General features: G+C 40.2%; 1 protein-coding gene across 7 annotated transcripts in view; it reads right to left on the reverse strand.

Moving 5' to 3' along the window:
• Positions 1–25,442, reverse strand: part of HIVEP2 (HIVEP zinc finger 2) — a 137,688-nt gene that overhangs the window by 104,242 nt on the left and 8,004 nt on the right. For 4 of the 7 annotated variants that reach the window (XM_015620959.3, XM_033512722.1, XM_033512723.1 and 1 more), the window contains exons 1-2: positions 15,141–15,296; positions 720–825 (exon numbers count right to left, since the gene is read on the reverse strand). The gene's annotated coding sequence lies outside the window, so the exon portion shown is untranslated. Of the gene's footprint in view, positions 1–719; positions 826–15,140; positions 15,297–25,442 lie in introns of those variants that run through there. The other 3 variants (XM_033512724.1, XM_015620962.3, XM_015620958.3) reach the window with 1 other exon arrangement.

Genomic DNA, 25,442 nt, shown 5'->3' on the forward strand with positions numbered 1-25,442 from the left:
TAGATTTTTTTTGCCTTGTAGGCAATAAATTGAATAGCCTCCCTTCAGCAGATGTGGATCTCAATCTCCATTTCCATATACAGGGTGATGAAAACAGGCTCATATACGAATTTACTTCCTATTGAAAACTTGGTCAAAGATGGTGGATGATGTAAAGATAAACATCAAGGGAATAACTGCCATCATCTGGTTGAGTTTGGTAAAATGGAGTTAATTTACACTTCTTTAGGGACTCACTGGTGTGTGAAATTAATCTAATTTAGACTGACCAGAAACTGAAAATGGAATGAAGAAAGAAAGCAATTAAAGACCTTTCCTAAACACAACAAAAGTACTGCTGTAAGCACAGCAATACAGTTAAAGTACAGAACAATAAAGTACAGAACCCTTCACGCTACTGCTACCACTCCCTCCTTCTTGAGAGAGAGAATAATCTGTATATCCACATATCGTCACTGTACCAGTATAATCTTGTCCAAGGAAACATTGGTAGAATGCTTCTACCAATATCTGTGAATAAATACATGTTCAAGTTAAAACAGTTCACTCTTCTGCATACAGGCCAGGCCTAGCAGATAAGCATCTGCTGGAACAGCTCTGTGTAACTGGTTGTACATGTGGCTTAACATTTACTTCAATGACTTTTAGCACCTTCTTGTTATTGTTTCTGTGCTGTTCCAACAAGCAATGGTTAATGTAAGATGCAGACGTTCACATACCGTGTACTTGTGAATAACTGGTTCCCAGAGATGTGGCAGTGATAACATTGTCATTGTAGGAGTCAAAGTAGCTCACGGTAGATCACATGTCAGAAGAGGATCCCACCTGAAAGTACAACAAATACTAAGTTCATCACATTCAGAGGTTTACATCAAGCTCTGCCAATACATTTATGCATTTCACACATTCATCCTGTGCATTTCCAGGGTCTGTGCTTTTTCCAGGCTCACAGAAAACATTTTGCCATTCACAATGGCAAGCAAAAGTGCCCTGCTGTAGCCAAATGGTTTTGGCCCATTGCTCCAGACCATATTTCAGGCATACTATCAAAGCACTGAAAACTAGTTTTCAATACTAAAGCAGAAGCTGTTACTGTCTGGTGGACAGATACATAACTTCAGATTTCCCATTTGTCAGGTCCTTGAAAAGCACATAATTCCTTTCACCAGTACACCAATGCATTGCCAGTTTGGCTTTAGCTTTCATTTTTTAATTTTTTGTTCTTTTCCCTAGCATTGCAAACTGATTGTTTGGAAGAAGACACAACACTGGAGCTCTCTTGTAACCTATTTTCTTGAGACCAAGGGATCTTAAGAAAGCATTTACTTCCCACTGGTGACTGCAACTACTTTATTTATAATAATTTGATAATTTAAAATCACCCAATGACTGAGTCTGTCTTTAAATATTTTGGTAGGTAACCAATGCATAGATGGAAAATGAGCTTGTATTAGCAGTGCTATCTGCAATGAGAAGACACACTGCAACAAGCAAACAAACTACCCAATTTCTTAACTGAGTCTCCCCAAACAGAAGCTGATCTTGCTCCTACTCTACAAGCTGCATCTCATCCTTGGGTAAGTGGCTTTCAAGAAGAAAGTCTGGCAACTAACAAAGAATTTTCAAAAATTTAGTTTTTGGGCATAGTTTATATTCTTTAATTTACTCTAATGATTCTCTGACTCTTCATGCCTCCAAATTGGCTTTGTTCTTGCCTTTATTACACTTCAGTGAGCAACCTCAACAGCTCACAGTTCACTAGTATCACACACAACTTCATTTGCTGCCACCTAAGCAAGTCAATGTCTCCTATACTCTGCATTTGGTTTTCAATAGCAAGTATAAAACCATGTAAAGACTAAATTACAAATAACCTAATCCATGGGTCCAAAACAACAACAAAAAATGACTGGTGAAGGTCCAGGTGAAGGATACCCATGGGTATGATGCTACAGTGTAATATCTAAAGTTTGCTTGCTCTGAAACAGCATGAATACAAAGAGAATAGTGCACATACTTCTGGGCAGAGGCACACTTAAACACCAGATGCTGAGGTGAGCTGCTGAGCCACAGCATGGGACCCAGCAGCAGTGAGGAAAACGGGGAAGCAGCGACTGCCCAGAGGCAGCGCTGGCTGGCAGATGGTGTGGAGATCTCTCTGAGTGCAGATAGATCTGTTCTACGGAACTGATGAAATTTTCTTTCCCAATAACTCTCCTTCACCTACAAAAGCAAAATTTCTCAACCTGTTGAAGGCTTGAAAAGAATATTGCTTCCCAGAGAAATCATTCGTGACCCCCCACAGGAGGATAAACACAGCCTTCAACAAAAAAACACAGTAAGGCATGCAACTCATTCTTTTTCTGTTTGTAGATTTATTTGGAGTCATGTAATAATCTGTCCCTAATGACTACACCTAATCATTTACCTTGCTAACTACCATGACTTTTCAGGTGAATAATTTAAACATTTTTCCTTCTGTTTTCTTTATGTCTGTTAGAAAATGAAAACTCTCATGAATACTTTAATTTTAAAGCTCTAAATCACCATATAAATTGAAAAGAATAATCACCAGATAGCTACATCATGAATAGAAATATACAGCACACCTGGAACCAAGTGAAATGCAGTCTGCTATCTCTAGTGAATCATGTTCAAACCTAATTCAAGTTGGTAGCTCTCATCAGCTACCTTTGGCTTCCTGCTCTCCAGTGTCCTGTAGGAAATCAGCTTGTAATTCTCCATCTGATTTCATTTTGCTCAAATGTCTTCACTAGTCTTTATCCTCTTCCTTGGCTAGGTCCAGATTTTCAAAGCCACCAGTTATGCCTCATTTCAGAGCTTGCTGTCTCTGCTTACAGTGCAGATGGAAGGCATCTCAGAGACCGTGTAGAAGAAAGCCAAAAGTGCTCGAAACAAACCACTTTTAGTGGAGCCAGAGGCACTAACAAGCAACAGCTAAGAATTGATGTAATTACTCATGACCCTGACAACTTTCAGGATCTTTTATACATATCTTTCTCTCAGAGGTCTCCTAATTCCTTACCTGTGGTGAGAAACAAACACCAAAGTCCCAAAAATACACCAAAAAATTGCAAGCCCTACAAGAGCTTCTTTAAGGCAAAAAGCAAAGTCTTTCTAGGTGAAGCAGGAGCATGGAAGCCATTGTGAAATGAAATGGAAATTATACGGGAGGTATTTAAGTACGTGGTTCTAGCAATTATGGAAATAGTGTTGACAGAAATCCATTGGGGACCCAGTGCTTAAAATCTCAGTGGGAGAAAGACTGGGAACTAAACATACCAATCAATATAGCCTCTATAGAGAGAGAGAGCAGTAAGAAAATGAATGCAGTTCTTGTCCAAACTGTTTATTTTCTATAGCTAGACAGTGATAACATCTAGTGCTATCAATTAAAACCTTCATTTTCACAAGCAATGTTTTAAGGAAATATTAGGCACAGTTAGAAAAATTAATGGAAGTTGAAATTAAATTTTTGCTTCCAGCTTAGTTCCATACATGTATGCCATCACTTCTTAAAACCCAGTCTACATGTCTTAGGACTATCCTAAAACTGCATTTATACACACTAAACTACGGATAAATTATTCCCTTGCCCCAAAGTTACTCCTTTCTTACAAAAAAGTACAGCATCGAAGAAGCAAATATGCAATTTTTATATTATAAATATTATAAATTATACATATAAAATTTATATTTTATGTTTTATATATAATATTTATTTATTAATTATATATTATAAATATTCATATCAAGGCACACGCAAAATCACACCAACAGAGCTACAGAGGCCTAACAACCACAGGTATTTAGAAAGTCCTTATAAAACTACTGTTGTGCTCTAGAGCTTGTCAAGGTTTTAGCAATTCTTTCTCCTCATGCTCATTTGAAGAATGAATGAGGACTTAAGAAATGGACAAAGGAGCTAAACCAAATGCTTAGATTGATTATATACAAGCATCTAACTCTTTGCTAAACCCAGTTCAGGAGGTGTCAAGCCTAAAAAACTCCCCAGATACAAATAGTAGAATATATTTTATTATTAATTTCATTAAAAATTATAGCTTCTAAGTTAAAAAAAATATACCTCTTAATATAATAATAATAAAAAAAAACCTTTTTCAAGAAAAAGAGTTTAAAAATAAATGTAAGAATGCAATTAATGATCTGAAAAAAAACTTTACTGTCCTTTCTTCTCAATAAATCCAAGGCTCAAGTATTGCTTTCCTGGCACCTGTTTTCTTACAACTTCAGCATGATTTCAGTAAAGGTGAGAAAGTTGGTGATGGGTGGATGGATGGATGGATGGATGGATGGATGGATGGAGGAAGGAGGGATGGATGGATGGATGGATGGATGGATGGATGGATGGATGGAACGAAGGAAGGAAGGAAGGAAGGAAGGATGGATGGATGGATGGATGGATGGATGGATGAAGGAAGGAGGGATGGAAGGATGGATGGAGGGAGGGAGGGAGGGATGGATGGATGGATGGATGGATGGATGGATGGATGGATGAAAGAAAGGAGGGATGGATGGATGGATGGAAGGATGGATGGAAGGATGGATGGAAGGATGGATGGTAAAATACACCAGACTGACATCAACGCAGACTGAAGCCCTCTTCTCCATACAGAAGAGGCACGGAGCTCGACAATGACACAGGCTTTTCCCCAAACCACATCTCCACACACACTGCAGCTGCATTCTGGGAGGAAAACAAGAGCAGTAGTTCCTCAGTAACCGGGAATTACACTGCTGATAGCGACTGTTCAGTTCTGCCTTTGTAACGTCCGAACACAAAGGGGTCACATCAAAAAGTGGGAGGGCACGCAGGAAGAGAATGAGAGAAAGGAGATGCAGCTGCAGACACGGGGTAAACGGTAGTAGGGGGTTCCACAGTGATGCACAGCAATCTGCTGCCCTACAGCATTGGGGAATTCAGAAACCGGAAATTGGAAGCACTCCCTAGCACAAAGCTGCACAAAAGGAGTGAGGGACGTGCCAGAGCTGTACAGAAAATAAAGCATGAAAATCTCCCAACAAACTAATTTTCCTTTGACTTTCTTTGATAACCTGTGGAGAAAGCTTCTAAAATTAAAAAAAATACTTGTTAGACTGTCTCTAGCATGATATATTCCACCAGCACTATCTAATTAATCAAGTACATTATTCTTTATCAATTTGTCACTCTATGACTTGCTTTGACCTTTCTCTCTTTTAGACAATTTTTTTTTTTTTTAAATTCTGCCCCTGATTTTCATGAATGTTTGTGATCACAAAATATATTTAGAGTGACAGACAGTAAACATTTCTGGAGGCTGTTGCCCTTGGACTGTGACTTCAACTGTGATGTGAATGATCATCCAGAGGCGGGTATATGAGCTCAGAGTTAGAAGGTCACACTAATGCCCATCCCTCCAAAGATCAACACTTTTGGAAAACAACCTCTAAAATCAAGATCTAACACCAGGAGAATTTCACAGTAATTCCTATTTCTTTTCCAGCCACACTAATGCAATTCATTTCAGAGAACAAAAGTCATTAAACACGGAATGTTGACAAATGAGACAGAAGATGCTGCAGATATGAAAGCATGGGGAAAAAACCACCCCATTCCACCCCATATCCCATTGGGACATCCCAAGTACTGGTGAGAGACATGCAGAAAAAGACAGACAGAGTCGGTCTAGAAAAAGCACAAAGAGATTTGATCACTAATCAGAGACAGAAACCCATCTAAAAGTCACAACTGTCTCTGCAGGCTCTGAAAGACAGAATTAAATTGGCTTAGTACTATATTCAAAACCGAATTTAATTAGCTGACATTAAGCAGGATAAGTTTGCGGTACCATGTTGCTCTGACAAGCTGTCTCCAGAAGGGTAAGTGGAAGGTAAAATCTTATTTTTCAGGATGAGATTACAGCCATGCACTGAGACAGAAGGTAATGGCATGTCTGCTGAGGGCAGCTGAAACTTGGTGGTGGACATTTCATCTCACACTATAAAAGGATGGTATGTGATAGATGAGCCAGAAGTGCGAGTTTCAGATTCTGCACATTTATTCATATGGCTGTGCAGCTTCATCCTCCTTCTGCTGTTGCCACTTACATGAAGAAGAGAACCTCAGTGTATAACCTCTGCCAGGAGCTTTTTCTCCAGTTTCTCTCAGTCAGAGCTGCCCCCTGGAGAGACTACAATACCCTAGGTGCAATATATTTATTTTTGTTTATAAGAGAGCATGTTGGTCCCTGGTTGATAGAACGAGGTCTGTGCAGGGGGAAGTTTCCATGCTAACTGGGCAGGCTAACACATCTGTCAGCTGCTGCACATCTGTTGTGTATTTTACAGGGTCACCCACAGCACCCCTGCTCTGCTCTACCAAGACTTCTTCTCTACGTGTACTAGAACCTGCACATCACTTGCAGCCTGCAAGCAGAGAGGCAGCAAATAAAGGTAAATAAAAAGCAAATAAAGGTAAACACAAACTATGGCAAAAATCTGGCAGCACACAGTGATGAATGAAGAATCAATGGTAAAATGCATACTAAATCCAAACTGTTTCCCCAAGGAACACTTGGAGGAAATAAAATAACACATTTCAAAGGAAAAATCCCATGAATATGGGACATAACAAGACTTGCCTTCTCGTGCCTCCTTGTATTGATAAATTTAGTTCTGGAGAAAGGCATCTCACTGTCAGTGCTAGAAATTCTGCCTATTTTCAAAGCAAGCACATGCATCCCAGGGTGTGACCAGGAAACCTATTGCTCACATCATTTATTCTAATATCTCAGCTCTGTCACACCAGAACCAAGCCAGATTTACCAATCAAGTTTCATCCATCCCATTAGCAAGTCATTAAGGAGGTGTTCTTCCATCCCCTGACAAAACTGCACAGCAATATGAGATCTTAATTTAGGCTGGCAGTGCCCTTCTTCCTCCCGCGACTCCTCTCACTGGGACTGTATTTAGGCTGTGTGACCTTGTGTGGCAGCTCACAGATTTTAAGTGCAAGCACAACACACCGCATGCCCTTCTCTGGCACCACATTAATCACTCTACTTTAATAACTTCTACTGATAAACCACCCTGTGTACCTAGCCATCCTCCCCAGCGGCTGCATCTACAGCAATAAATTAAACATGCCCTTTCCCATACCCTGCCACCGTGTCATCCACCAGTAGGGAAAAAGCCACTGAGAGTCTCACTTGGCAGTCAGGGGTGAAAATCCCAGTTTTACTAGTCAAGAGACCCCAGTTTTACTAGCCATTTGACAGGTGACCCTGAATTTCTCTATGCTTTTTCCATACAGAAGAATCCTATTTCTTTTTAGCTACAATGAGAACCGCAGATACAAGATACCACATTACTGCAGCTATCTACACCACCTATTACTCTACATAACTGCAGATCAGAACTACCTTCAACTACACATAAACACACATAAACACACATAAACAAACACAGCTACAGAGAACATATGATTTTGTAGTATTATTCCTTAATTATTTCACTCTCTTCCAGGAAACTCAAGTCCACAGCTGAGCATGAATAAAAATACAAGATCTTTATGATAAGAAAAGCAAAACAATGGCCTGATATGACCTAATGAAAGCACAGGATACTACTCCCCCAGGGTAGAAAACTCCTTATTCCAAAACTTCCTTTCAAGTGTTTTGAATATTTACTAAACAAAGAAACAAGACATTCGCTTTTGCAAAGCAGTGATATCTTTTAAAATAGTGGCATCAGACATTATTTCATAAATCATCCACAAAATCAATGTGCTTTATGTCAGACGGGACCTTTAAACTTAAGAATAAACAAGTTTAGGTCTGAATTGCGACGTGAAGCTACATGTAATAAACTAAACATGTCAAAAGCTTCAGTGGAAAAAGGGTTGCTGAAGGTTTAACATGGGGCTAAAGGCACACAGATTGACCTCTGCGATGCTAAGTGATGTATGGTGCTGGGAGTGCTAGGACTTGAGAAACAGAATGAGTTCTTAGCTGCCAGTGATTTCTTATCTGACCATGGAGGGCACCTCACAATCTGTCTCCGTCTTTGATCCCTGTGATAACATTTCTTTCCTCTCCTCATATGTCAGATATTTATGCTGTAAATTCAGTGAGTTTGAAGATGTAAAGACAAGGACGCCTACATCTTCATAGAAGCCTTTAGATATTAACTACACAGAAAACAAAAGTCATGGCAATAAAAAAATCACATCAAACAATTCTAACGTTTTACCATTTTTACATAGCTTCCTATCCGGTAAGTATTCTCAAAGGAATTAATCTGACCTTCCTCCCAAGATCTCTTTTGTAACCTTGTTTCCTATGTAAGAAAAAAACCCCTGCAATCACAAACTGTGTGTGATATCACACCCGCGTCTGGCCATCTTCTCTTACTAATTTCTCTAAAGACATTCAACAAAGAAGTAGCAATCTCAAAATCATACAGTTGCCAGAAGTTCCTTCCAATCCCAACTTATGCTTAGATAGGAGAGAGATGGTCAGCATTCATGTTAAGGGAAAAATCTTCCATGTTGAGTCAGAGCGCAGAATTTGCAGATAGAACAGATGTACTGAGATGCAAAACGGTGTTAAAAGCTGAAGTTCACAGCTACAGGTGCACCCATATGGCTAAACAAAAGTGTGAAAAGAAGCAACTTCACACACTGGAGTACACTGACCCAGCTACCCAACCACTGTGAGATGGACAGTTTGTATCTGTGGTCTGTATCTCACCTGGAAAAGCCTACAAAGCTCCCATTGCCCAAGTGCCTCCTATGGAGCTTTGGAGGGAGGAGACAGTGCAGCATTTGAAAAATCCTGAAGCTTTCAGTGAGAAGATACCGCTTTAAAAATGATGAGAAAAAGCTTGGGAGTTCCCGGAAAAGATTCATACACACACCCCTGAGTACTCATTACACTTGCAAAGACAAACTTCCAAACCCAAAATAATACAATATTGTCTCTCTTGTTCTGTCACAATTGGCTGTTTCAGCAAAGTGCAACAACAAAACCAAAATAAACACCACCAATGAACTTCACTACTGTCTTCTCGAAAAAGTGTCTGCCAGTAATTACATTCATGCTACTGCCACTGCAACAGGAAATTCAGATCAGCAGCAGGTGAATTACAAAACTGTAACCAACAGCACTGAAATTAGAATCTTATTTTGCTGTAAAAAAATTAAAAAAAAAAAATAATTAAAAGGCTAAATTTTGTCATACATACTTGTGTCATGAATTATATCAAAACACATCTAGATGTGGGTGATACTTCAAATATACTGTGTAGAGAAAAATACGATGAAGCAACTTTTGAAGTAATTTATTACTTATTCCCACACTTGATAAGAAAACAAGTATTATACTGATTTTTTTATTTTATGCTATCAAAAACATCATATTTTGAAAGCAGTCATTTCTTTCCACTACCAGTTTGTAGCATCCTGCTTCCATCTCTACTGTTTAGGAGCTCAGAGTTTCATCTGCTGGTATGAAGGAAAAGATTTGAGTAGCTACAAGTAAGTGCAATGGCTTGCAGTTGAAAGACAGATGACAGCAGGATGGAACACATAACCAGAATATTTTAGAAGTCTAAAATTTTTCTTCCTATTGATATAATATGGACAACAGATGGGTTTTTAAATGCAGCTCTCGATACAACTTTGCATGTGAGAAGGAAAATAATTTGGAGTTCACGGGAACAGGAGCAGATTGTTCTGTGAATCCAGTTGGTGTCATTCTACACCCTTAAATTCTCCTGCAAAATACTGTAAGCAGAACAGCAGGAGTCCCAAAATTCCCCACGCTGGCTCCAGCTCAATAAGCCATTCCTATTCACAAAGTATATAACCATATACTTAACTTCAGGAGAATGTGTAGGACCCAGTGATTTCACTACAACTTAGGAATCTGCCTGAAATTAAAGTTTCTCTTAGGGGCTTTGCTAATGAAGCACTAGACTCATCTGGCAGATATTTGTGCTGCATTACTCTCATGCCTTGGCTTCTGTCTGCACCTCAGTTAGGGTATTTTTCCTCTTAAGTAAAGGAGATAGAACTGGACTCCAAAGCCACATGGAGCCTGACTTTTGCGGAGACTTCTGTGTTTAATACCACAAATACCATGAGCAGAGGTGCCCATAGTAAAGGGCACAACTGAGAATGGTCACTTAAAATGAGACGCAATCAAACAAAACAAAAATAAGGTTGAAACCTGGCGGTGAGTTTTAGCACAAACCCCCCATTGCCTCCCCATGGATGAGTGGCAGAATACAGCACCTGTCTACAGGACATCTCCGTAAGATAAGGAAGTGGAACTGACACGAAGAAAACACTGCACAACAGTGATACTACTGCGCCTTACCCATATTTATGAATATAACTCACATGAAAATCATGTAAGGTGGTGTGAATCTTGCCCTGAACTCATGAACTGTGTAGCAGAACCAGGAACTGAAGCTGTGGGTACTGAGTCCCCGCCCAGCCTGCTAGTCACTAGACCGTACTTCCCTGGGTAGAGAATTACAGCAAATACATCGAGTCAGCTGGCTACTGCTGAGCTTGTGTGATCACACGTCACAGACAATAAAACACGCCACCACCATAAACCCAAAGGTCTACTCCATGCCTGTGACGCTGTCATTTCTAGTTTTGATGCAAAGCATTCAAATTCCAAGTGCAAACACATGCATTTCAAGCAGTTTTTCAGATGGAATAAAATATACGTTGAAGCAGTGAATGTTATTCTAGTTTTCAGAGTTTCTCTGCAAAATGGTTATAAAAATACTGTCATTACCATTTTGAATCTACAAGAATGACATGTCAGCAGAAATAAAAAAATTTCTTTCTCACCACTGCAACCAGGCACCTTCCTGCATGCAGTATGTGAGGAAAATTGACTTGCTTCAGGAGGAATTGAACTGGCACAAGCACAACAGAAAGGATTTTAAGCTACAAGCACTGCACTGTGGAAAGCAACTGCACAAGGAAGCATGCTCCATGCAGATAAACCAAATCTTTCATGATGCACTCAAAAAAACCCAACTCCATTCACAAAGTAACCCTTGCAACAAACATCTCCAAAGTTTGAGAAGGTTCAAAACCAGGGCCTGCCAAGGTAAAGAAAGACAGCACACACATTTTTGTAGGGTGAAGCCTGTTCTCTACAATAGAGAAGGGTGTTGTATTGGTGCTTCCAAAGAAACATGCACCATGGCAACACCGCCGCGGTGTTGAACTCGCTTTGGTGAAACTGATGGTGCAACCAACACAATCCATGGCCAGCCTTGCCTACAGCTGAACAAAAGCTTTTCCTTCTCATCCCCACGAACAGTGAAACCATCATGACTTGTGATCTGCCAGTCCCAAAGCAGTGGCAGGTTCACAAGGGACTGGCTGAGAGGTAGCAGGACTGCAACAAGCGCAACCACAGGAACCAGGCAAAGGCTCTCAAATCCATTCCTGTGACAAGGAGCTAAGACCACACACCCACTTAGCTTAGGCATTATGCAAATTCCAGTATTACCTAGGGTCCAATTTTACACACACAGCAGCTCTGTGTTGCAGCAACACAACGTAGAAAAAGGGTGGCCTTTGCATGGCTCCACACACCATATCAAGGCACACAGCACAACCCAAGAGAAAATAAGTCTGCAATAATGAGATGATTTGTTTAAAACTCTCCCATTTAAATCTATTCTTTATTTGTATCTGACTTACAGTAAATTTGAGATTTTTTTAAAACACTTCAATCTGCTAAGAAAAGTCTTCTTGCAGATGGACTGGTAATGAAATACAAATAGAATGCTTAATATGAAAAATGTTAATGCACAGCATATTTTTTCCCTTTACTTATTTCATCTTAATTTGCACCTGGTCATTTTCATGCTGAGCATCTCATTTGGTTAAATAATTAGTGTAAATTAAATTTCACCTTTTTTAACAGGCAAAAATGGTGAAATTTTTGAGTTGGTAATTGTTTCAAGTTTTACCGCAACACGGAAACAACTTGATAACCTGACAACACTTAAGGGTTTGAATGAACAAGATACACAAAAGCAAGGAAAATTAAACTGTGTACAGCAACTTGCAGGGCAAGAAATCACTCCAGCCTTATGACCTGGAGTAGTAACCTCTGAAGATTTATTCAAAGACCCCAGGATGTGAAAGTTTACTCCTGAGCAAGCCACTGCCTGCTCATGCACAGAAATACACCTCCACTTTTGTCCGTGCATCAGTGCCACTCGCAGCAATTAACTTTCTTCCATCCAGCAGCCACATGCTTACCCTACTCTGCTCACTCACAGACTTCAACAGAAATTGCACCAGAATCAAGGCCAGCCCACGCCTCCCACAGCACGTGGTGAACAACCCTCGCTCCTCACGGGCCCTGATTCCAGCTACGCTCATCTGCCGTGGCACCCTCCTGTGCCTGAACAGCCCAGCTCATCCCCCAGCTCATCCCCCAGCTCACCCCCCCATCAGCCCTCAGCCCACCCCTGGCTGCCCCCCAGCAAAAGCCAGCAGGCACAGGCTCTCTCCTGACAAGGTAAAGCAGAGGGGAGCCACAACAACTCCCTCTGCAGCCATGCTCATCTCACTGAATCTAACAAAACACGGGGTGGAAACTCCCATGGGTCTTGTGATGCTCCCTCTGACCCTCCTGGCTTTACAAGTCATGGCTCTTAACAAAGACACAGGGACTTCTCATCCAAAAGGGTAAGGGAAACTCAAGTAAAGTACACTCAAGTAAAGGACACTCCAACCCTCCTAAGTAGCCACAACAGAAAAGTGCACCAACAAAAATTCCAACAATTTTATAGATGTCCCTACACAATGCTCACCTGGCTCAAGTAAATCATGGAGTTGCAGAAAGGACATAACCATTAGTCAGACAAAACCCACTACAGAGTCAAAAGTAATAAATATCGGAGTTGTTAGAAACACAAAGCATTTGATGAACTCTAATTTTGGTTTTCACCATGCAGGTTCAGGTAAATGTCTTTCTCCACCTCCAAGGCCTTGGTGTCCTCATGTGCCACTATTTACATTCCCAGCTCTAAGCTTCTGCTGCTGTAACAGTAACGTGACTATATAAATCTAAGTCAATTCAGTACAATAAATGAAAATTCTCCAGAAGAATGAAATAAATTTTAAATACTCATAAAGAAAGCAAGTTTCTTCTGAAGGATGTTGCACTGACAGTCCAAGAGAAATCCTGCATTTGTTTGGAAAATAAGGACATACCAAGAGCAACACGGTCCACTTCCTTATAGTGCCTTTTCGACATCCCTTGGCCATGACCTGGGTGGCCTCCTGTGTGAGAAAATACTCATTTCCGTCTGTGCTTGCTCATCCCTTTGTCTCCATGCTGAGGTTATCAGCACTGGTCCTGGCTACAGCAGTGGCTTACAGAGGCTGCTTGTCACTGTCACATCTCAGTTGTCACCTGTGCCAAGGCACCATCAGCCACTGTGCTCATATGCACACACAGCAGTGTAGAAGACCATTAATACCAGCACTCATTTTTGACCATCTGCTGTTAATAACAATCAAGTTTAAAAGTACAGGAGTTTATAACCCTATGCCACAGTTTACAGCTGTTTCATTTATAAGTAAGGCAAAGGGAAAAGACATAATTATTTCATCAAAATGAGAGGGAGCAGGACAGTTTGAAGGGGAATTCAGGAGCACTAAACCATTCCTTTCTAAAATAGTCATTATTTTACTCCTTACCTGAAGACCCATTATTCTTGCACCTTTATTTCCTGACATTATTATTTAACATTTGTATACATGCTACTAAAGCAAAAAGTCATCCCAGGCTTAACAATTCAGCATGACTTTGAAGATCAATCCTAAGTAACAGCAGAGAAAATTGCCAAGGAAATATTATTAAAGGAAAAATTAACTTTAAATCAATTGCTTTTATTCTAATGCATTCATATATCCTTTCCATAAACTGGTTGTAAAATCTCTCGAGACAGAGGACCGTTGTGTTGCACACATGCCTAATGATACTATAAGGGCATATTAAAAAAAGGAAGGAAAAAGATTTATATAACACTTTACAGGGGTAATCACAGCTCATCAAGTTATTTTCTTTTTCATGTGAAATCAAGCCCATTTAAAGTAATTTTCCCATTTACTATCCCAGAGGAAAAAGAAGGCAGGGGTTGGGGCAGGGGGGATCTAGCACACACATATACAAAACCCTCCAAGAGCTGCTCACGCCTCAGCAAATCCACTCTTCTGTCTGTTAAATACTCCTATCCCAAGACTTTGTTTCAAGACACATCCTCCTAATGAATAGCTGGACCTTGTCAGTACAGCTGGGAGTACCAACACAGGGCATTTCTTCTCAAAACCCAGTCATATCCTATTCTGCAAAACGTTGAGTGCCGTTATTTCTAAAGTCTATCTTGCTTTTTCCTGCTAGCAAGCATCTCGCCAGGCATGATTCATGTTACATAACTTCAGCTTGTTAAAAACAGTTATGCAGCTAGGTAGTAGGAGAGATTAATGAGGTAAATCCAGAAGTCACCTATTACAGAACCCAGATAAAAGCTGCTCCTTTAATACTATGCCTATGCAACTTTAAACAAAGGAATAAGCACTGTTTACATTCAAAGTTAATTAAATCTTTCAAATTCAGGATACTGTACTTCAGACTACTCAGTGTCATTTCTCATGCCACTGTATGCAAACTCTCTAGTACCTATGTGTTTTATCATTTAAAAGCAATCTGCACACCCCCCCCCAATCATTAGAGAATAACAGCTGAATACTGAATCAGTCAATTTCACTCACAAAAACGCTGTATTGCTTTAATGTTCTGGATGACTATGCTGAGATAAAATCCTCCTCTCTGAGTAAGCAGCAAAATGCTTGTGTTTTGCCAATAACCATTTCTACTCACATCCCTGTTTCGGTTACGAAGTGTAAATGCAGGGGCCAGAGAGGGTTAAACAGGCTTCCTGTCAATGCTCTGCAAGAAGCCAGCCTCTTTATTGCAGCAAGGCAAAGAAATCTGTTCAGGCACTGTATATTCAGCATTATTCAGCACTATTGGGACCATATTCCAGGATCCCTCAATGCCCACCTGGCAGTGTGTCCTCTACGTTAAGGCAGTGATATGGTCTCCCCAAGGCAAATCATCACCTGACCATCCTGGTCTTTGCAGCTCAGCTGTGTCCAGTGACACGCTCTGTGGAGAAAGCCATTGCCACATAACTGAATTCTCTTCTCAGTCACTTCTCCAGGAGGTTTAAAAAAAAAAAAAAAAAAAAAAAAAAAAAAAGAAAAAAAAAAGGGAAAGAAAATTACAAAGCTCGTATTTCTGGCATCATCACCCCAGCAGAGCAATAGGGAGGTGACTGGCTGCCCCGGGGAGGAGGCAGCAGCAGTGATGGCCTGTGCGAGCACCAGCTGGCTGCCAAGCCCAGACCTGAAACTAGGTCTCAGCCCACTCGACTGCAGGGGAAGGGAGGGAAATTAAAAAAAAAAAAAAAAAAAAAAAAAAAAAAAAAAAAGGCAGCAGCACTTTCTCAGAGCAGGAAGAAGGGGAGGCCACGAGCGTTTCCTGTTGTGCAGCTGAAACAAGCAAAGACGTCATTACACTTATGCTCCCTCAGGGTGTCAGCAGATTGAGGGCCAAAGTTCAGTCATTTCCAATGCACCGCAAGGAGGGAGGTTTTGGAGGAGAAACCAGCAGTGGCTTTATTGCTAACAGTGTTCTCTGCACTTGCATAGCAAAACAGCTAAGCAGTGTGTTACCAGGCTCAGCTGCAAAGTATCGTATGTGACTAGAAACAATATTTGCTCAGGAGCCGTGCTGCTCTTGTTTTTCTTGTACAGCTTGTGTAAGAACATTACTGCAATATAGAAATAGAATGAAATAATACTACAATATCAAAATGCACTTAGCTTTTTTCTGCAGCCCATACTTCTGCAGGCATCTGGAAATCAAGCCTTACATTGCTTTGAATGCCATGAAGTAAAACATGTTTTGTAAGTGCATCAAAGTCACAACTATTGGGTAAAACTCCAGGATTCCCTTATCAGATATGGCAAACAACCTGGCACAGTGAATATAGAGGCTTCTTTCCAAATTTGCCTCCATCTTTCTGAAGCAGGTAAGGTCCCAGCTTAAGGAAAAGGGTGAGAATGCAGGAGTTGGGTAGTGGTATGTGGATGTCCGTCATTTGGTAACTGATTGTCACCCAGGCCATCCATCTAAATGTAAGAAAATCAATATAGCTAGCAAGCAGAGGGGAATCTGGATTGCAGTCCTACCCATCATTACTACCTTCTTAAGTTAAACATTAGAAAGACTTTTTTAAATGGAAAGCATTAACAAGAATCCAAATGAGATTCTTGTCAGAATTTCAGGTTTCAGAGTCTCCACCCACCACTGAAGCTTCAAAGTGCAGTCTGAACAACCACCTGTAGGAAATGTTTTGGTTGTAGCTGATTCTCTCCTCGGGCAGAGGGATGGACAGGCTTACAGTACACTCTCACTCATGAGAGGACATTCCAGGCCCATTTTTGAGACTCTCTGAACAACATGTGAAAACAGTGATAAATACAGTCATCCCACAATAAGCATGTCCCAGCATACATCAAATATGACAGATTAGGTAGCAGTGCTCCACTTGATACAAGTTGTTTTTCAAACAGAGGTACTTACAAACCTCAGTGAAAAAAGGTTACAAGGAGTTGGGAAAATGCTCTTCTGAATTCTCACACCACCATTACTAGCTGAAGAGAGTATTTTTGTCTTAATTCTGCAATAACCACCCTGTGTTCTCACAGGGAACTGAAGAGAGCTTCCATCCCAAGTAATTCAGCACAATAGAGCTGAAACTCGGGAATCACCACACTTTATCTTTGATATACTGTATCTTTCATGGGACATAAGAAGTTTCACTAGATAACCAAAACTGCTCATTTTACTAAAATAAGGTCAGATACAGTCTTTTGATTATTTATAACCTAAATATTTTGGATATACTTTCAAACGCATTATCCTACAAGGATACAAGCTGGTTTGGTTGTTTTCTACCCTTTCCTTTAGAGGTAAATTTTTCAAAGGTAATATCTCTAAGATTCATTTTCAGGTAGCATGAAAAAACCTCTACTGTTTATTGTTCTGACATTAGCTTCAAAACCTAATCCTGAAGGTTGTCAATCTGGCACTAATAATCAGGACTCTTTTCAATATAAAAAAATAAGCAGACAAATCAGTCTTTGGTATTGACAATGATTTGCAGTACCCAGGCGTTAACTGCAGCAAAGACAGCTTGGATTAGCTCAGTCAGAGTAAAGTGAGAAGAATCTCACCCTTAAAACTGTGGTTACTGAAACAGAATCCAGCCCATATTATACAAAGCAGTAGATGTAAGTAGTGACATTCTCCTGAGAGAAGGACAAAGGAGGTGAAGCCTTCAAAAGTACTGTAAGAAAGCTTCCACTGTGCGCAGCACCCTGAACAACACATAAGAGTCATTCCTCTTTCTAATCTGACTACTTGGTACCGCACTCACTCAGGACAAACCTGGCCGACTGTTTTTAGACTCATGTCCAAGAATGAAGGAAATGCACTGTCAATTTGTCCTTCTGACCACACTGAGACAACTGGTGCATGGCACAGCAGCAGCCCAGGGCAGGCAGTGTAACCAGCGGGCACCGCCGTGCCAAATCACAATGGGCTTTTTCCACTCACCTATGGCTGCCTGTTGCAATACAGTGTCGGCTGAAGAGCACAGAATGTAACAAGGAACAGCAGTGGATTCAAACACACAGCCATGTCCTGAGAGTTAATTTTCATGTAATTACAGATTACTGTTCCATTAGTTGACAAAGCGCCATCTCTGCCATGGTGAGAAAGTGGAATATGCTCTCTATAATATCCGAATACCACCCTAATATTTTTAAAAGAGCTCTATCTGTTGTGTTGGGTTTTATTCATTAAAGGGTTGAAACTTACAGCAAAGAGACAGATGCAAACTGTGACCTGGGCTCACTGACAGTGCCCTTGCTACACTGATGAAAACACTTGCCTTTCCACTCCAAAACAGGTACTGGTTGTGGTAGGTACAAATACATACGGAAAACAACTCTTAAAGTTGGATACTTACAAAGTATCTAACACCTTTATTGATTGCCACAAACTCAGTTACACTTTTATCCTTTACAACCCATCCACACAATACTTTTAATAAAGCCACTATAGAGTATCACTTGGGAATTCAAATTATGTACAAGGTTTTTATAATTTTGCACTTCTATTTGAAGAGAAGTGCAAGTGGAAAAGCCATTATCTTGACTTTTTTTTGTTGTTGAATTATCACATTACTAAGGGAATTCTCTCAAATGATCCTACAAGCAGCTAACTAAAATACCCTGCACCAATTTTATAATGAAAACAAGGCAAACAAAGATGACAAAGTCCAAGCTGCCGAAACACTTGATAGCAGGTCATTATTTATCTTCAAAATATGTGTGGCAAAAAAAAGGAATGGGGGAAGGGAGGGCTTGCTTTTCACTGTGAACCTGGTGTTCAGCCTAAATACAGCAGCACACAGAAAACAGGAGGGGGTCTGTCCATTGCTGAAGGGCATAATCCAACCACCAATGCAGTCAAGTAGAAATTCCCAAAGTATTCCCTGTCATTCTGTCTCCTCATTTACTGCATTTGGCTGCCCCATGCCACGCTCTCCTGCCCCAGCAGGACACTGCCACCAGCACTGGTCTCTCGTGCCAGGTACCTGAGGGGGTCTTCAGGCACAGGGATGAGCAGCCTCCCTCCCATTCAGAAGCCTCTGAGAAAATGCTGTGCTGCCACGAGGAACATTTTGCTTATATGGTAAGGACTGGGTTTAGGATGGAAACATTAAATTTGAAATGGGATGATCCCAGCTAGTGCAGATGTGAGTGTCTGTAGAGACATAGTGTGGGAGTGTACTTGTGTCTGTGGTGTGTCTATACATATTTACATACACACTTGTGCACATGTGAGTGTATAGAGACAAAATAATACATAGACATCTAAATATATAATTATATAGGTATTCACATTAGAAGTTAATATATTAAGTGATTTGGCTAAGTGGTACCAAATCCCTGTGACTGTAACTATCTTTTATAAGCAATGGCTGATGAAGATTCTTCAGGCAAAACACATTAAGTGTTTTGGAAGGAAGCTAAGCAGGGGAAAAGGCAAGCCCTTATTTAGTGGCTTGAAGCATTTATATTTTATTTCAAATGTCTAATCAAGACAAAGCAGATCTGAAACCCATGTTTAAGAACCTGAAGTTTTCAACAATAAGTAACCTAATTTCCAGAAACCAAAAGCAATTGCTAAAATACTTATCTAAACTGCTTTCAGGAAAACAAAGAGAAAACACTTTAAAAATGTTAAAAATATTAAATCAACTTGACTGCCTCTGTATGCCATGAATTCAACAAGATCCCAGGCAACAATAATATTTAGAATAAATATTTTTCTCATGGGAGTAGCATTTCCACTCAAATTGACCAGATGATATCAATTTAAAAAAAACAAAGATTAGATAGAGAAAACACATCTAGTGACTTAAAAACTAAACTATACTTCAGTAAGTACAATGCTCGTTTAAGAAGATACTGGCTTTTTCTTTTAAAGATCTTCTTACTTCTAAGGGGAAAATGTTTTTTTCCCCTTGCAGTATTTTGAATTAATTTCAATCCAAATGATAAAAATCTGTTCCCTAAAACTTCAGAAAGTATAACCCTGCTCAGTGTAAAATAGTGCACTCATACACAAATAAAGTTGAATATACCCAAGGCAAATCCAGTACCGATTCCAAGTTCTGCACTTGGCCTATATGCACACCTTAAAAAAAAGAGAGGAAGATGAAGAGGGACATAAATAAATACAAATCAGGGGTACAAAAATACAGTAACTTTCTACGCAATATACCATCTGTTCCTCCAGAAAAGCATGCTGCATCAAGCCACAGGGGCTACAGCTATGAAAAGCCCTTGTAGAAGAGCCAAGTTCTGTAATGAGCAGTTTCAGAAGCTGTGGGAAACGGTACCAGCCACCACAGTAAGGAGGCAGCCTGTGATACGCTCCGTGGGAATCGCCATCCCCCCGTGCTGTGGGCTGGGGTTACCCGAGCTGCCACAACATCCTCAGAGAGCTCCCCAAATGTTGCAAACCCAGGGTCAGAGGTTTACAGCGTACCAGGAAAGCTGGGCTGGGCTGCACTGCGGAGCAAGCGCCGCCGGTTTGAGGATGTGGTGTTTGGCCACGGGTTTTTACGGGAACGTTTTGTCTCCAGAGTTACAGACACAGTAAACTGGATTTCCCCGACTATTCCACAGACCACACCTCCACTGCTGCTGCTGCCTTCTCTGTGGATCTAGGATAAGCAAACAGAAATAGTTTCCAGAACATGGGAACAGGCAGCCTAGTACGCCTGCTGCCCCTGAGGCACGTGAAAAGCAGGAGCTGCTGTTGCATGCCAGATGCTTGCTCACCGCTGTGTGCCTTGCAGCAAACGGAGCGTCTTCCAGCCGCTTGGGCAAGGAGGCAGGCAGGAGAGACCCAGATCAAAGAAGTGCTAAGAGGTGCTCTGTTATGGTTAAGAAGGCCAAGTAAGGTGTGCAGTCCTCTGCTTTCAGCTGGCAAAGTCTCAGGCACTCGGGATTATGTAGTAAGAATTTCCTTCTGCCGCTTCTATTGTCGTTCATTACGGGTGTGTTAAAAAGGGTATCTGGCCTTTCCAGACTTTGGTTCCATTATCACACCAAACATGGGCTTTAGGGCAAGGACTGAGTTTTTTAAACCATGCTTACAGAAAATTTGCTTGTGTTCCCTGTCACCATCCCCAGAACAAATGACGGAACTGCAGAACCCTGGGCAATTAAGAGACTGTACGTGGACTGGAGGGAATTCATGAGCCAACACATTATCACGGCTCTCATTAATAAAATAATAAACTGTGCAATTACAGTGGGTTGTACACATACCTTAGGGTACGCAATAAGGCACAAATTTAGAAATGGAATATTTCCAACAACCAACAACTTAAACAGGCAAGGATCCTTATCAAACAATTAGCTTACTCAAGAAGTACTCCAATAAGTGGCCCTTTTTGCCCAGGGTTATGAATTCTAGAATCATGTCATAAGCTTTCGTTGAACTAGGCTTTTTCCTCTTCCTTTTTTATTTTGTTTGTACTGTTTTTAAAAAAACAAAAAACAACAACCTCATCTCCCCTCTAATCCACCCATCAGTTCAGGTACAAGATTTTATTTTAAATTACATCCAGAAATGGGGAAGTGTAAAAAAAAATCTACATTATCAGAGATAACCTAATTCAGTTTGGTGCTACTGGGCTACTGATGGAGAAGCAGATACATAGGGCAGGTAGAGCACCAGAATGAAACATCATGCTAGAACCATGCAAACCTTTTGCATATATTGTTTTATCTTTCTTTTTATGCTGAACCATACCAGAAACAGACAAAAAAAACCCCAAAAAAACGTTTGAGATTATGCCACTTGAAATAAACAGTCATCAGATCTCATTAAAAAAAAATAAAATAAAAAAGGACATCATACACAAACTGAAATTAAATGCAAGTTTCTCACATCTTAATAATTCCAAAACCAGAAAATGGGATTTCACTGGGGAGAGTACACAGGACAATTAAGATACAGCCCTGGCTCCAAGCACATTTCTTTTTTAGCTGGGTTATAACCACGAATAATAACAAAAAAAAAAGCTAAAACCACAGCTCTAAGCCAGTTAGTTGCAACACTTCCACCTAAGACATCATGGACTTTATATTCAAATCTCAATGAAAGCACCTTGGGGTACATAATGTATCATATTTTTTTTCTAAAATATCTTATGCCATCTGGCAATGTAAAGAGCATTTCTGTTGAGAGTGCTTTTTGTTGTAGGTCTTCTCTGCCTGAAGTATCCAGAGGCTGTTTCTGTGTAGACAGTTTTTCCAACATTCTCACCTAGTGTCACTATATTCAATGAAAAGCAAACCTTGCATGCTGAAGGTTTCCATTTATAGGTTGAGACAGTCACGAGGAGCACTATTTCAGCACTACAAGTCCTATCTACAGCCAGTGGCAAAATCCTGGCATCATGAAAAAAAATTAGAAAAAAATCAAATCAATAACAACTGCCCATTCTGCACTTTTATTGGCCAGGACAAGGTGCAAAATGACAGAATTCTCATTATATTCACAAGAGACAAGGCAGTTCACACGGTGTCACAAGCTGTGCTGGGCACAGTTTGGTGTTGTCTTCTCAGATATGGGGCACTGATCAGAAAACTGTGAGATGAGAGCAAGATGGTTTTGTGTTGACTCCAGAGAAAGTGAAGGTCCAGCAACAAGACCCATGTTGGCACAATGTGCATTTTTAGGATAGCTTTGATTTCCATCATCTATTTGCACGGGTAGTCATGGATTGACTTTCTGGTCACTTCCCTACAACCGTGAGAGCTGGCACCACTAGTTCAGCTGTAGTGTGGAGGGAGGTGGGCGTCCCAGCAGGGGAGTGAGGCTTGGGGAGCACCATGCACAAGGTAAATGTCAGGTACCATCGATGACAGGGCCTGGAAAATGACCCTTTAACCTGCTGGGCAGACTGAGAGTGATGTGACTATGTCCTTGAGAAACACTTGAGGACATAAAAGGAATTCAAAGCGCTCCAGCTTAAAAGCAAACGTTTTTGTGGTCCAAGCAGACATGACCTTGGCTGAGTCAGTCACAGGCAGCTAAATGGGGCCATGCTCACTAACTGATCCTGCTGCATCCTCCTAGCAGCAGAGCACCAGGAGCAGTGGACAGCATTTTAGAAAGATATCCTGGGCAGACTCTGATACATACTCACCAAAGTGAGACCACAGCAGTTCCTCATTGAAAACTAATAAGATTCTTTTCCCTTTTCAACAAAATTTGGCTGTACATGTGTATCTATATAGACATTAGTGAAATAAATGCTAATAGTCATACATAAATAATTCAAATAAATTTATTTATTTAAAATATTTTCTTTGATAGTTAACCAACAGCAGAAGTTGAACCTACATGGAATCCAGGACAAATCTTCCTCCCAGTTTCAAGACAGGCCTCCAACCATGACCTCTCATGTAGTTATTCCAGGTTTATTGTAGTATGAAGGAAACAGAACATTACTAGAGGTAAAAGCTATGATCACATCATATCATGTACATGAGTTGAGATATATATACTTAAGACATGCATTCTTAAACATTTCTTCACACAATGTGGCAAACCCCCTCCATTTTCTGCTGTAATATGTTCATTTTTATGGGAAAGCATCAATGCAGGAGCCAAAAAAAAGCATTTTTGGCCGAGATAAAAAGATTACTATAATCCCATCACCTGCATGTGACACTGTCTGAATTAGGCAAGGAAACTGAAACACAGCTCTGTTTTCTAGTATGTTAATCTGTAAACAGCCATCAAATGTATTTATTACACTTCTGGCTCACCAGACAACCCACTTGACTTAGAAAAAGTCAAAATTAGTTTCTTTTATTCCCCTGCTTGCTAGTTAAGTGGGTTGAACTATTGACTGGGATCAAATGATACTGCAAATAAATTAAATCAAAACCATGCATAAGCAAATGTAAAAATAAATACCTTCAAGCACTGAGCAAGATAAGAAGCATCATATCCTGTGTGCAAGCTATCTGTGGAGATGTCAAAGTTGGAAGTCAGAGGATGTTACCACTGTATCCTTGAATATGCTTTCCATGGGATCTTAGTTACTCATCAACACACACTTGTACAACTTGAGACTGGACAGGGATTCTAATAACTGAATTACTGAAATTCTGTAGGTAAGAGGAACACTTGATCTGATAAAAATAACTTCCTGTAGGCAATTATAATCCACTGTTGGTCACATTCAAACCTCCCCTCCCCATTTTACTGATCTTCCCCTCTAAGACTCATCCTCAACCAGCATACATTCAAAACTGTATATTTAATGTTCCTGTTTTCTTCTATAATTAATAAGGTTGTGAGTGAGAAAGAGAAGGAAAATTGAAAGGTTTCTCTCATATTCATTCCATTTGTGGAAAATATTGCACTGATGTTTTGGAGAAGCGTGCATAAAGGAATTCCATCGTCCCATGTGTCCTTCTCTTTCCTGCCATGCACAGGATGATCTGGGGAGCAAGGGAGGAAAGTCAGGATACATCTACTGCAAGCTACTTCTCTGTTCCTACAGAACAAAGAGGAAAGACACCAGACACACCACTAAAAAGCATCACACAGAGGACATGGACCAAAACTAAAGCAAAGGTTCTTCCTGTACACTCATCTTTTACAAGAGAATGTGTCTAGTCCAGCCTCCCAGCATGGAGGTTTTAGGTTTATCAGCCTTGGAGGAGGAAATCTGTACAACCCAGAAGCAAAACAAGCATTTCCAAGATGACATGTAAACACATCTTGTCCTTTCTCCAAAAGAAAAATTTTGAAGACCTGAAACGCTTCCATTCCCATCTCTATTATTTTCTCATCTCTCCTTTAAGCCTGTTCATAAGGGTAAGATACAGAGTGGTTAACTTTTTTCCATTAAGAGATCACTAATTTAATAGAATCCTTGAAAATCTGTATGAGCTGAGCTGAAAAAAAAAAAAAACAAAAACGAGAAAATGAACGTATTGTATGTCATCCTTTCGCCTCCCCACATTTCACAGACCAAAGTCCTGTCAGACCAAGGAAAGGTGCCATCATACTACTGTGTATCAGTTCCAATTTACAACCTTACTTGTTTAGAAAAAAATAGCTGACTCAAAATTGCCCTACTAATTACTCCAAATCATGTAGTAGTTTTACTAATGCGTGGTTGACTATGAAGTTCTCCACCAATAATTAACATTACTCACTACAATGAATTAGGTCAAAGATGAGCACAATTCGTGTATTTAATTAGTAATTAGGTAAATCAGAGATTAAAAATATACGACATATCAAACAGGACAGATAATTTACTGGACCAACTTCACTGTCCTCTCGATCCCAACATTTTCAACCATAAAAAACAACTGCAGAGGTAGCAACACTGTACTTGACATCTAGCTCTGAAACAAATACTTTTCTGTCAGTTTGTATTTCACTAATATCATTTCCTCCTAAGCATATTACATAAACGACTCCTACCCTTACACTTATCACAAATTTCTTCAGATGTATCAGTAACATCTTGCTAAGCCTGTATCAAAATTCAGCTGTACCTCACAAATTAAATACACGTAACTTAACCATTATTTAAACCTTAAGAAATCAAATATTCTAGCCAAGCAGCTCTGTGAAAATATTCACTAACTTTTAAAGGGATTTTGCTACTATTGCAGG

This window comes from Parus major, chromosome 3 (assembly GCF_001522545.3).
Source record: "Parus major isolate Abel chromosome 3, Parus_major1.1, whole genome shotgun sequence".
Lineage (NCBI taxonomy): Eukaryota > Metazoa > Chordata > Aves > Passeriformes > Paridae > Parus > Parus major.